This window comes from Triticum dicoccoides, chromosome 7A (genome assembly GCF_002162155.2).
Source record: "Triticum dicoccoides isolate Atlit2015 ecotype Zavitan chromosome 7A, WEW_v2.0, whole genome shotgun sequence".
Taxonomy (NCBI): Eukaryota; Viridiplantae; Streptophyta; class Magnoliopsida; order Poales; family Poaceae; genus Triticum; species Triticum dicoccoides.
The window spans coordinates 693,275,656-693,287,891 of record NC_041392.1 but is presented as its reverse complement, the minus strand read 5'-3'; positions in this window follow the sequence as shown (position 1 = coordinate 693,287,891).

Sequence of the window (12,236 nt, the reverse complement as noted above, 5' to 3'; positions counted from 1 at the left end):
TGCCTATATACATGATCATACCTAGATATTCTCATAACTATGCTCAATTCTGTCAATTGCTCAACAGTAATTTGTTCACCCACCGTAGAATACTTATGCTCTCGAGAGAAGCCACTAGCGCAACCTATGGCCCCCGGGTATATCTTTATCATATTGATCTCCTACTACTTAGTTATTTCCTTTGCTATTTACTTTGCCTTTATTTTATCTTGCATCTTTATCATAAAAATACCAAAAATATTATCTTATCATATCTATCAGATCTCACTCTCGTAAGTGGCCTTATAGGGATTGACAACCCCTATTTGCGTTGGTTGCGAGGATTTATTTGTTTTGTGCAGGTACGAGGGACTCGCGCGTAGCCTCCTACTGGATTGATACCTTGGTTCTCAAAAACTGAGGGAAATACTTACGCTACTTTGCTGCATCATCCCTTCCTCTTCGGGGAAAACCAACGCAGTGCTCAAGAGGTAGCAGGGGGGTTCGCAAAAAACGCGTATTCACACTTGATCCAACGTCTTGGTCCATTAAGGAGGTGGTAGCGCAGCGAACGAGGCAATCAGACTATATTGCTTTAACACTTTCACTTAGCCATAGGAGTTTGACAGTGGGACTACTATATAGCCCCTGGTACTTCCGCACTTGTCCGAATACGGTGCGCGTACGTACATGACCAGGAAACGACCCTTCGTTAATGTGGAGGAATCCCGAAGATTCCGCTAAGTCATCGAGTGGTTGACCAGTCTCGCACTTTATCCTGACAGTTAGTTTTCGGCTTTCTCTACTAAGGTGCTCATCCGGATGAACCAGGGCACAATCGCAGTAGTTCTCCCGGTGCCGCCTTAGCCGATAGAGCGGAACGTAAGGTAGCAAAACACGGGAGCCAGGCAAACCCAACATTTGACCAAAGACATGATTCGGAGCTGATGCATATAAGGCCAAACTCGCAACGCCGAACACTCCCTAAGGTATTCGGTCTTTATAACATATGCCGGGATGAACAATGCCCTTAATAATAAACCCCGAGTGTCCAGGTACGTGCAATATTCTGATGTGGCGAAATGCCAATAATGTCAGCATCCTTCTCGGTTGTATTGAGTATTCGGAGGATGTGAACAACAAGAGACAATAAAAAAGGTTTACGCAGGGTCTTAATCTGAAAAGAAACCTTTGAGCGGGTCCCTACTGCACTTCTGCGCCTGTGTCTCCATTGTGCCGTGTCCTGGACGGGTGTAACACGATTGTCATCTGTAAAAGATAAGAACTTAGGTGAAAGTTGCCGTGCCAAAAAATTGGTTATTCTAGATAAACCATTAAAATTCAAGATAAGTCAAGTTGAGCCGAACTAGCCCTGATTACACACGGGAAGCCCCTGGTACCGTCTATGAGGGTTTAACCATCAAATCAATCTCAGGTATATCTAGTGATGCGCCGGACTCGTCGAACCGTGTCCGCGGTCTTGATGACCTGTCATTTATTATGGTTGGTGAGGCCGTCTAGTGCTCGGCTGTTAAAGCCGCCGCACGTTCTTCCGCGCGTAGAGAACGCTCAATATTTCCACCAACTGTGATGGTGCCACGTGGACCATGCATCTTAAGCTTAAGAGAAGCGTAATGTGGTACCGCATTAAAACGAGCGAAAGCTGTTCTTCCGAGTAGTGCTTGATAGCCGCTTCGGAATGGAGCAATGTCGAAGTCTAACTTCTCACTTCGGTAGTTGTCGGGTGAACCGAATACAACCTCTAGTATTAGAGAGCCCATGGAGCGGGCCTCTAGGTCTGGTATTACTCCCTTGAAGGTAGTATTAATGTGGCTGATTTTTGTCAGGTCTATCCCCATTTTGCGGACTGTGTCCGGATATATCAGATTTAGACCACTGCCGCCGTCCATAAGGACTCATGTGAGATGGTATCCGTTTATTATTGGGTCTAACACCAAGGCAGCTAATCCTTCATTCCGGATGCTTGTTGGATGATCCCTGCGATCAAAAGTGATCGGGCAGGCCAACCAGGGGTTGAACTTAGGGGTGACGGGCTCTACGGCGCGTATGTCTTGGAGTGCATGTTTGCTTCTCCTCTTCGTCACATGGATCATGTTTACTGTTTTAACCTCCGGTGGGAATTTTTTCTGTTCTCCAGTGCTTTGCTGGTGAGGTTCGTCCTCGTCTTTGCTTGGTGTCTCCCTCCCCTTGTGTTCGGCGTTTAGCTTACCAGCCTGCTTGAAGACCCAACATTCTCTGTGGGTGTGATTTGCATGTTTATCGGGCTTGCCATGAATCTGACATAGTTTGTCTAGAATCTTGTTTAGGCTGGATGGTCCATCTCTGCTGCCTTTGAAAGGCTTTTTCCGCTGACCTGGTCGAGAGCCCCTGAATCCGATGTTTACCGCTGTATTATCTAGACTGTCTTCTTTATTTCGATGCTTGCTTTTACTGCGTCGTGGTTTTCCATTGCCATCCCTGACTTTGGATGTGCTTGGGTCGCTGGTGCTACTACGGGCTAACCAGCTATCTTCGCCCGCGCAAAGCGGGTCATGAGGCTTGTCAGGGCTGCCATTGTTCTCGATTTTTCTTGGCCGAGGTGTCTGGAAAGCCATTCGTCTCAGACGCTGTGCTTGAAAGCTGCTAAGGCTTCGGTGTCCAGACAGTCGACGATTTGGTTCTTCTTAGTGAGAAACCTATTCCAAAGCTTTCGGGCTAACTCTCTGGGCTGTTGAATTATATGACTTAAATCGTCTGCATCCGGAGGTCGGACATAGGTCCCTTTAAAGTTAGCCCGAAAAGCATCCTCCAGCTCCTCCCAACTTCCAATTGAGTTTTCGGGGAGGCTTTTCAGCCAGTGTCGAGCTGGTCCTTTAAGCTTGAGGGGCAAGTACTTGATGGCATGGAGATCGTCTCCGCAAGCCATATGGATATGGAGGATAAAGTCCTCAATCTAGACCCCAGGGTCTGTGGTCCCGTCGTACGCCTCTATGTTCACTGGTTTGAATCCTTCTGGAAATTCGTGGTCTAGCACCTCATCGGTGAAACATAGGGGGTGTGCGGCATCCCTGTATTTGGATGTATCATGGCGTTCAGACGGTTGTAGTATTCGGTTTTGGTTTTGTGCCGGAGCGCGCTTCCTAGATCCATAGATGGATCTGGTTATACTGAATTTTTGGTGCAAGTCCTCACGTAGATCATGTGTTGACTTATGTGCGGCCTTGTTAGCCGCTCTATCGCGGTCACAAGGTGGTTGATCCGGCCGGTTGGCCGTTTTATTTTTTGGCTGTGTGGGCTCTAAGGCCTCATCGTCGAATTCAGTTAATAGCTTGCGCTTTGGATAGCTCTTTGTGTGGTAACTTCCACCATACTTTTCTTCGTTGTCGAGCACTTTGTTCCACCTGCTGTTGAGCGTATTTTGTGCGGCCTTAAGCCTTTGCTTCTGCTTCTTCAGACCCCTCGCTGTGGCAATAAGCCTTCTGCGGAGGTTCTCTTGTTCCAAGTGCGTTTCCGGGATGATGTGTGCATCTTTGTCCGGACTGTTTTCCTTCCCAGAGGGGGTTTGATGAGGTTTATCCTCGGCGTTGCCGTGTTCGGACATCGGATCCATACTATGTTCGCCGTTTGCAGTTTCATCGTGCTTTGCCGCTGGGTCAATGTGGTCGTTGTTTCCTCTAGAGTCGACTGGAGTGTTATTTTCTCTTGCGCTGTTATCGCTGTTTTTGCCGAGGTGGGATTTTGAGCGGCGCCTATGCTGATGCTTTGCTTGCTTCTCGAGGGAGCTATTCTTCGTTGCATCCTTCCGTTCTTCGTCATTGTTTTCTTTGGGTGTATCCACCATGTATATGTCATGTGGTGAAGTGGCTGTCCAGCGCCCTGTGGGCACTGGTTCCTGTTCCTCTCCTGCATCGTCATCCATGCCGTCGATGTCTTCAGAGTCGAAATCAAGCATGTCAGTTAAATGATCGACAGAGGCTACTAAGTGGGTGGTGGGTGGGTAGCAAATTTCTTCGTCGGCCGCATCCCATTCTAGCCGGACATAGTTCGGCCAAGGATCTCCTGACAAGGAGAGAGACCTTAATGAATTTAGCACATCGCCGAAAGGTGAGGGCTGAAAGATATCCACGGAGGTGAACTCCATGATTGGCGTCCAATCGGATTCGATAGGCACGGATGCAGGCGGCTCGGAGTCCGTGGCCGGAGACGAATCCAGTGGTTCGGCAACACGGCTCTCGTAAGGGGTGAAGTCACTATCTGGCTCCATCGCCATTGAGAGTGTGGCCTCCATGGCGGGGTCTACCCCCCGTCCTCGGATGGCGCAATTTGCTCCGGATTGAGGGCCGGAGTAGTTGCAGGTGTGATCTCCCGAACACTGTCCGACGACAGAGTTACGTCCTGCTCGTCGTGATTGTGCAGCGCACCTGACATGGGCTCGAATCCGTCGAAGATCAAGTCTCCGCTGATGTCGGCAGTGTAGTTTAAGTTTCCGAACCTGACCTGATGGCCATGGGCGTAGCTCTCGATCTGCTCCAGATGGCCAAGCGAGTTGGCCCGCAGTGCGAAGCCACCGAATACGAAGATCTGCTCGGGGAGGAAAACCTCACCCTGGACCGCATCGTTACCGATGATCGAAGGACCCCGCTACCTCTTGAGCACTGCGTTGGATTTCCCCGAAGAGGAGAGGATGATGCAGCAAAGTAGCATAAGTATTTCCCTTAGTTTTTGAGAACCAAGGTATCAATCCAGTAGGAGGCTACGCGCGAGTCCCTCGTACCTACACAAAAACAATAGCTCAACGCAACCAACATGCTTAGGGGTTGTCAATCCCTTCACGGTCACTTATGAAAGTGAGATCTGATAGAGATGATAAATAATATTTTTGGTATTTTTGGTATAGAGATGCAAAGTAAAAAAGTAAAAGCAAAGCAATAATAAAGTGATGGATATTGATATGATGAGAAAGAGATCCGGGGGCCATAGGTTTCACTAGTGGCTTCTCTCAAGAGCATAAGTATTCTACGGTGGGTGAACAAATTACTGTTGAGCAATTGACATAATTGAGCATAGTTATGAGAATATCTAGGTATGATCATTTATATAGGCATCACGTCCGAGACAAGTAGACCGACTCCTGCCTGCATCTACTACTATTACTCCACTCATCGACCGCTATCCAGCATGCATCTAGAGTATTAAGTTAAAAACAGAGTAACGCCTTAAGCAAGATGACATGATGTAGAGGGATAGTTTCATGCAAGATGATAAAAACCACATCTTGTTATCCTCGATGGCAACAATACAATGCGTGCCTTGCTGCCCCTTCTGTCACTGGGAAAGGACACCGCAAGCTCGAACCCAAAGCTAAGCACTTCTCCCATGGCAAGAAAAACCAACCTAGTAGGCCAAACCAAACTGATAATTTGAAGAGACTTGCAAAGATAACCAATCATACATAAAAGAATTCAGAGAAGATTCAAATATTATTCATAGATAGACTTGATCATAAACCCACAATTCATCAGCCTCAACAAACACACCACAAAAAGAAGATTACACCGAATAGATCTCCACAAGAGAGGGGGAGAACATTGTATTGAGATCCAAAAAGAGAGAAGAAGCCATCTAGCTACTAACTATGGACCCGTAGGTCTGAAGTAAACTACTCACACTTCATCGGAGGGGCTTGGATGATGATGTAGAAGCCCTCCGTGATCGATGCCCCCTCCGGCGGAGCTCCGGAACAGGCCCCAAGATGGGATCTCGTGGATACAGAAAGTTGCAGCGGTGGAATTAGGTTTTTGGCTCCGTCCCCGATCGTTTGGGGGTACGTAGGTACATATAGGAGGAAGAAGTACGTCGGTGGAGCTTCGAGGGGCCCGGGAGACAGGGGGCGCGCCCTAGGGGGGGGGGGGGCGCCCTCCACCCTCGTGGCCGCCTCGTGGCTTTCTTGACGGAGGGTCCAAGTCTCCTGGATCTTATCTGATGAGAAAATCACGTTTCCGAAGGTTTCATTTCGTTTGGACTCCGTTTGATATTCTGTTTCTCCGAAACACTGAAATAGGCAAAAAATAATAATTCTGTGCTGGGCCTCCGGTTAATAGGTTAGTCCCAAAAATAATATAAAAGTGGAAAATAAAGCCCAATATAGTCCAAAACAATAGATAATATAGCATGGAGCAATCAAAAATTATAGATACGTTGGAGACGTATCAAGCATCCCCAAGCTTAATTCCTGCTCGTCCTTGAGTAGGTAAATGATAAAAACAGAATTTGTGATGCGGAGTGCTACTTGGCATAATTTTAATGTAATTCTTCTTAATTGTGGTATGAATATTCAGATCTGAAAGATTCAAGACAAAAGTTCATATTGACATAAAAATGATAATACTTCAAGCATACTAACTAAGCAATTATGTCTTCTCAAAATAACATGGCCAAAGAAAGTTCATCCCTACAAAATCATATAGTTTAGTCATGTTTCATTTTCGTCACACAAGAATGCTCTCATCATGCACAACCCCGATGACAAGCCAAGCAATTGTTCCATACTTTAGTAATCTCAAACCTATAAACTTTCACGCAATATATGAGCGCGAGCCATGGACATAGCACTATGGGTGGAATAGAATATAATGAGGGGGTTATGTGGAGAAGACAAAGAAGGAGAAAGTCTCACATCAACGAGGCTAATCAATGGGCTATGGAGATTCCCACCGATTGATGTTAATGCAAGGAGTAGGGATTGCCATGCAACGGATGCACTAGAGCTATAAATGTATGGAAGCTCAACAAAAGAAACTAGTGGGTGTGCATCCAACTTGCTTGCTCACGAAGACCTAGGGCACTTGAGGAGGCCCATTGTTGGAATATACAAGCCAAGTTCTATAATGAAAAATTCCCACTAGTATATGAAAGTGATAACATGAGAGACTCTCTACTATGAAGATCATGGTGCTACTTTGAAGCACAAGTGTGGTAAAAGGATAGTAACATTGTCCCTTCTCTCTCTTTTCTCTCATTTTTGGGCCTTTTTATGACCTTTCTCTTTTTTCGGGCCTTCTCTTTTTTATGGCCTTTCCTTTTTTTATTCCTCACTTGGGACAATGCTCTAATAATGATGATCATCACACTTCTATTTATTTACAACTCAATGATTACAACTCGATACTAGAACAAAGATGACTCTATATGAATGCCTCCGGCGGTGTACCGGGATATGCAATGAACCAAGAGTGACATGTATGAAAGAATTATGAACGGTGGCTTTGCCACAAATACTATGTCAACTACATGATCATGCTAAGCAATATGACAATGATGAATGTGTCATGATGAACGGAATGATGGAAAGTTGCATGGCAATATATCTCAGAATGGCTACGGAAATGCCATAATAGATAGGTATGGTGGCTGTTTTGAGGAAGATATAAGGAGGTTTATGTGTGAAAGAGTGTATCATATCACGGGGTTTGGATGTACCATCGAAGTTTGCGCCAACTCTCAATGTGAGAAAGGGCAATGCACGGTACCGAAGAGGCTAGCAAGGACGGAAGGGTGAGAGTGCGTATAATCCATGGACTCAACATTAGTCATAAAGAACTCACATACTTATTGCAAAAATCTACAAGTCATCAAAAACCTCGGCACTATGCGCATGCTCCTAGGGGGATAGATTGGTAGGAAAATGAAGGAAATATGCCCTAGAGGCAATAATAAAGTTATTATTTATTTCCTTATATCATGATAAATGTTTATTATTCATGCTAGAATTGTATTAACCCGAAACATAATACATGTGTGAATACATAGACAAACTTAGTGTCACTAGTATGCCTCTACTTGACTAGCTCGTTAATCAAAGATGGTTATGTTTCCTAACCATGAACAAAGTGTTGTTATTTGATTAACGAGGTCACATCATTAGTTGAATGATCTGATTGACATGACCCATTCCATTAGCTTAGCACCCGATTGTTTAGTATGTTGCTATTGCTTTCTTCATGACTTATACATGTTCCTATGACTATGAGATTATGCAACTCCCGTTTGCCGGAGGAACACTTTGTGTGCTACCAAACGTCACAACGTAACTAGGTGATTATAAAGGAGCTCTACAGGTGTCTCCAATGGTAGATGTTGGGTTGGCGTATTTCGAGAACAGGATTTGTCACTCCGATTGTCGGAGAGGTATCTCTGGGCCCTCTCGGTAATGCACATCACATAAGCCTTGCAAGCATTGCAACTAATGAGTTAGTTGCGGGATGATGTATTACAGAACGAGTAAAGAGACTTGCCGGTAACGAGATTGAACTAGGTATTGGATACCGACGATCGAATCTCGGGCAAGTAACATACCGATGACAAAGGGAACAACGTATGTTGTTATGCGGTCTGACCGATAAAGATCTTCGTTGAATATGTAGGAACCAATATGGGCATCCAGGTCCCGCTATTGGTTATTGACCGGAGATGTGTCTCAGTCATGTCTACACTATTCTCGAACCGTAGGGTCCGCACGCTTAATGTTACGATGACAGTTATTATGAGTTTATGCATTTTGATGTACCGAAGTTAGTTCGGAGTCCCGGATGTGATCACGGACATGACGAGGAGTCTCGAAATGGTCGAGACATAAAGATTGATATATTGGAAGCCTATATTTGGACATCGGAAGTGTTCCGGGTGAAATCGGGATTTTATCGGAGTACCAGGAGGTTACCGGAACCCCCCGGGAGCCATATGGGCCTTAATGGGCTTTAGTGGAAAGGAGAAAGGGGCAGCCCAAGGTGGCCGCGCACCTCCTCCCTCCCCTAGTCCTATTAGGACTAGGAGAGGTGGCCGGCTCCCCTCTCTCTCTTTCCCCCTCGGGGAATCCTAGTCCAACTAGGATTGGGGGGGGAGTCCTACTCCCGGTAGGAGTAGGACTCCTCCTGCGCCCTCCTCCTGGCCGGCGCCCCCCTCCCCCTTGGCTCCTTTATATACGGAGGCAGGGGGCACCTCTAGACACAAGTTGATCCACATGATCATTCCTTAGCCGTGTGCGGTGCCCCCTGCCACCATATTCCACCTCGGTCATATCGTTGTAGTGCTTAGGCGAAGCCCTGCATCGGTAGAACATCAAGATCGTCACCACACCGTCGTGCTGACGGAACTCCTCCCCGACGCTTTGCTGGATCGGAGCCCGGGGATCGTCATCGAGCTGTACGTGTGCTAAGAACTCGGAGGTGCCGGAGTAACGGTGCTTGGATTGGTCGGATCGGGAAGATGTATGACTACTTCCTCTATGTTGCGTCAACGCTTCCGCAGTCGGTCTGCGTGGGTACGTAGACAACACTCTCCCCTCTTGTTGCTATGCATCACCATGATCTTGCGTGTGCGTAGGAATTTTTTTGAAATTACTACGTTCCCCAACAGTGGCATCCGAGCCTAGGTTTTATATGTTGATGTTATATGCACGAGTAGAACACAAGTGAGTTGTGGGCGATATAAGTCATACTGCCTACCAGCATGTCATACTTTGGTTCAGCGGCATTGTTGGACGAGACGACCCGGACCAACATTACGCGTACGCTTACGCGAGACCGGTTCCCCCGACGTGCTTTGCACATAGGTGGCTTGCGGGCGACTGTCTCTCCAACTTTAGTTGAACCAAGTATGGATACGCCCGGTCCTTGCGAAGGTTAAAACAGAGTCTATTTGACAAACTATCGTTGTGGTTTTGATGCGTAGGTGAGATTGGTTCTTGCTTAAGCCCGTAGCAGCCACGTAAAACTTGCAACAACAAAGTAGAGGACGTCTAACTTGTTTTTGCAGGGCATATTGTGATGTGATATGGTCAAGGCATGATGCTGAATTTTATTGTATGAGATGATCATGTTTTGTAACCAAGTTATCGGCAACCGGCAGGAGCCATATGGTTGTCGCTTTATTGTATGCAATGCAATCGCGATGTCATGCTTTACTTTATCACTAAACGGTAGCGATAGTCATGGAAGCACAAGCTTGGCGAGACGACAACGATGCTACGATGGAGATCAAGGTGTCACGCCGATGACGATGGTGATCACGATGGTGCTTCGGAGATGGAGATCACAAGCACAAGATGATGATGGCCATATCATATCACTTATATTGATTGCATATGATGTTTATCTTTTTATGCATCTTATCTTGCTTTGATTGACGGTAGCATTATAAGATGATCTCTCACTAAATTATCAAGAAGTGTTCTCCCTGAGTATGCACCGTTGCCAAAGTTCGTCGTGCCCAGACACCACGTGATGATCGGGTGTGATAAGCTCTACGTCCATCTACAACGGGTGCAAGCCAGTTTTGCACACGCAGAATACTCAGGTTAAACTTGACGAGCCTAGCATATGTAGATATGGCCTCGGAACACGAAGACCGAAAGGTCGAGCGTGAATCATATAGTAGATATGATCAACATAAACGATGTTCACCATTGAAAACTACTCCATCTCACATGATGATCGGTTATGGTTTAGTTGATTTGGATCACGTGATCACTTAGAGGATTAGAGGGATGTCTATCTAAGTGGGAGTTCTTAAGTAATTTGATTAATTGAACTTAAACTTATCATGAACTTAGTACCTGATAGTATCTTGCTTGTTTATGTTGATTGTAGATAGATGGCTCGTGCTGTTGTTCCGTTGAATTTTAATGCGTTCCTTGAGAAAGCAAAGTTGAAAGATGATGGTAGCAATTACACGGACTTGGTCCGTAACTTGAGGATTATCCTCATTGCTGCTCAGAAGAATTACGTCCTGGAAGCACCGCTGGGTGCCAGGCCTGCTGCTGGAGCAACACCAGATGTTATGAACGTCTGGCAGAGCAAAGCTGATGACTACTCGATAGTTCAGTGTGCCATGCTTTACGGCTTAGAATCGGGACTTCAACGACGTTTTGAATGTCATGGAGCATATGTGATGTTCCAGGAGTTGAAGTTAATATTTCAAGCAAATGCCCGGATTGAGAGATATGAAGTCTCCAATAAGTTCTATAGCTGCAAGATGGAGGAGAACAGTTCTGTCAGTGAGCATATACTCAAAATGTCTGGGTATAATAATCACTTGATTCAGATGGGAGTTAATCTTCTAGATGATTGCGTCATTGACAGAATTCTCCAATCACTGCCACCAAGCTACAAGAGCTTCATGATGAACTATAATATGCAAGGGATGAATAAGACTATTCCCGAGCTCTTCGCGATGCTGAAAGCTGCGGAGGTATAAATCAGAAGGAGCATCAAGTGTTGATGGTCAACAAGACCACTAGTTTCAAGAAAAAGGGCAAAGGGAAGAAGAAAGGGAACTTCAAAAAGAACGGCAAGCAAGTTGCTACTCAAGAGAAGAAACCCAAACCTGGACCTAAGCCTGAAACTGAGTGCTTCTATTGCAAGCAGACTGGTCACTGGAAGCGGAACTGCCCCAAGTATTTGGCGGATAAGAAGGATGGCAAGGTGAACAAAGGTATATGTGATATACATGTTATTGATGTGTACCTTACTAGAGCTCGCAGTAGCACCTGGGTATTTGATACTGGTTCTGTTGCTAATATTTGCAACTCGAAACAGGGACTACGGATTAAGCGAACACTGGCGAAGGACGAGGTGACGATGCACGTGGGAAACGGTTCCAAAGTCGATGTGATCGCAGTCGGCACGCTACCTCTACATCTACCTTCGGGATTAATATTAGACCTAAATAATTGTTATTTGGTGCCATCGTTGAGCATGAACATTATATCTGGATCTTGTTTGATGCGAGACGGTTATTCATTTAAATCAGAGAATAATGGTTGTTCTATTTTTATGAGTAATATCTTTTATGGTCATGCACCTTTGAAGAGTGGTCTATTTTTGATGAATCTTGATAGTAGTAACACACATATTCATAATGTTGAAGCCAAAAGATGCAGAGTTGATAATGATAGTGCAACTTATTTGTGGCACTGCCGTTTAGGTCATATCGGTATAAAGCGCATGAAGAAACTCCATACTGATGGACTTTTGGAATCACTTGATTATGAATCACTTGGTACTTGCGAACCGTGCCTCATAGGCAAGATGACTAAAACGCCATTCTCCGGTACTATGGAGAGAGCAACAGATTTATTGGAAATCATACATACCGATGTATGTGGTCCGATGAATATTGAGGCTCATGGCGGATATCGTTATTTTCTCACCTTCACAGATGACTTAAGCAGATATGGGTATATCTACTTAATGAAACAC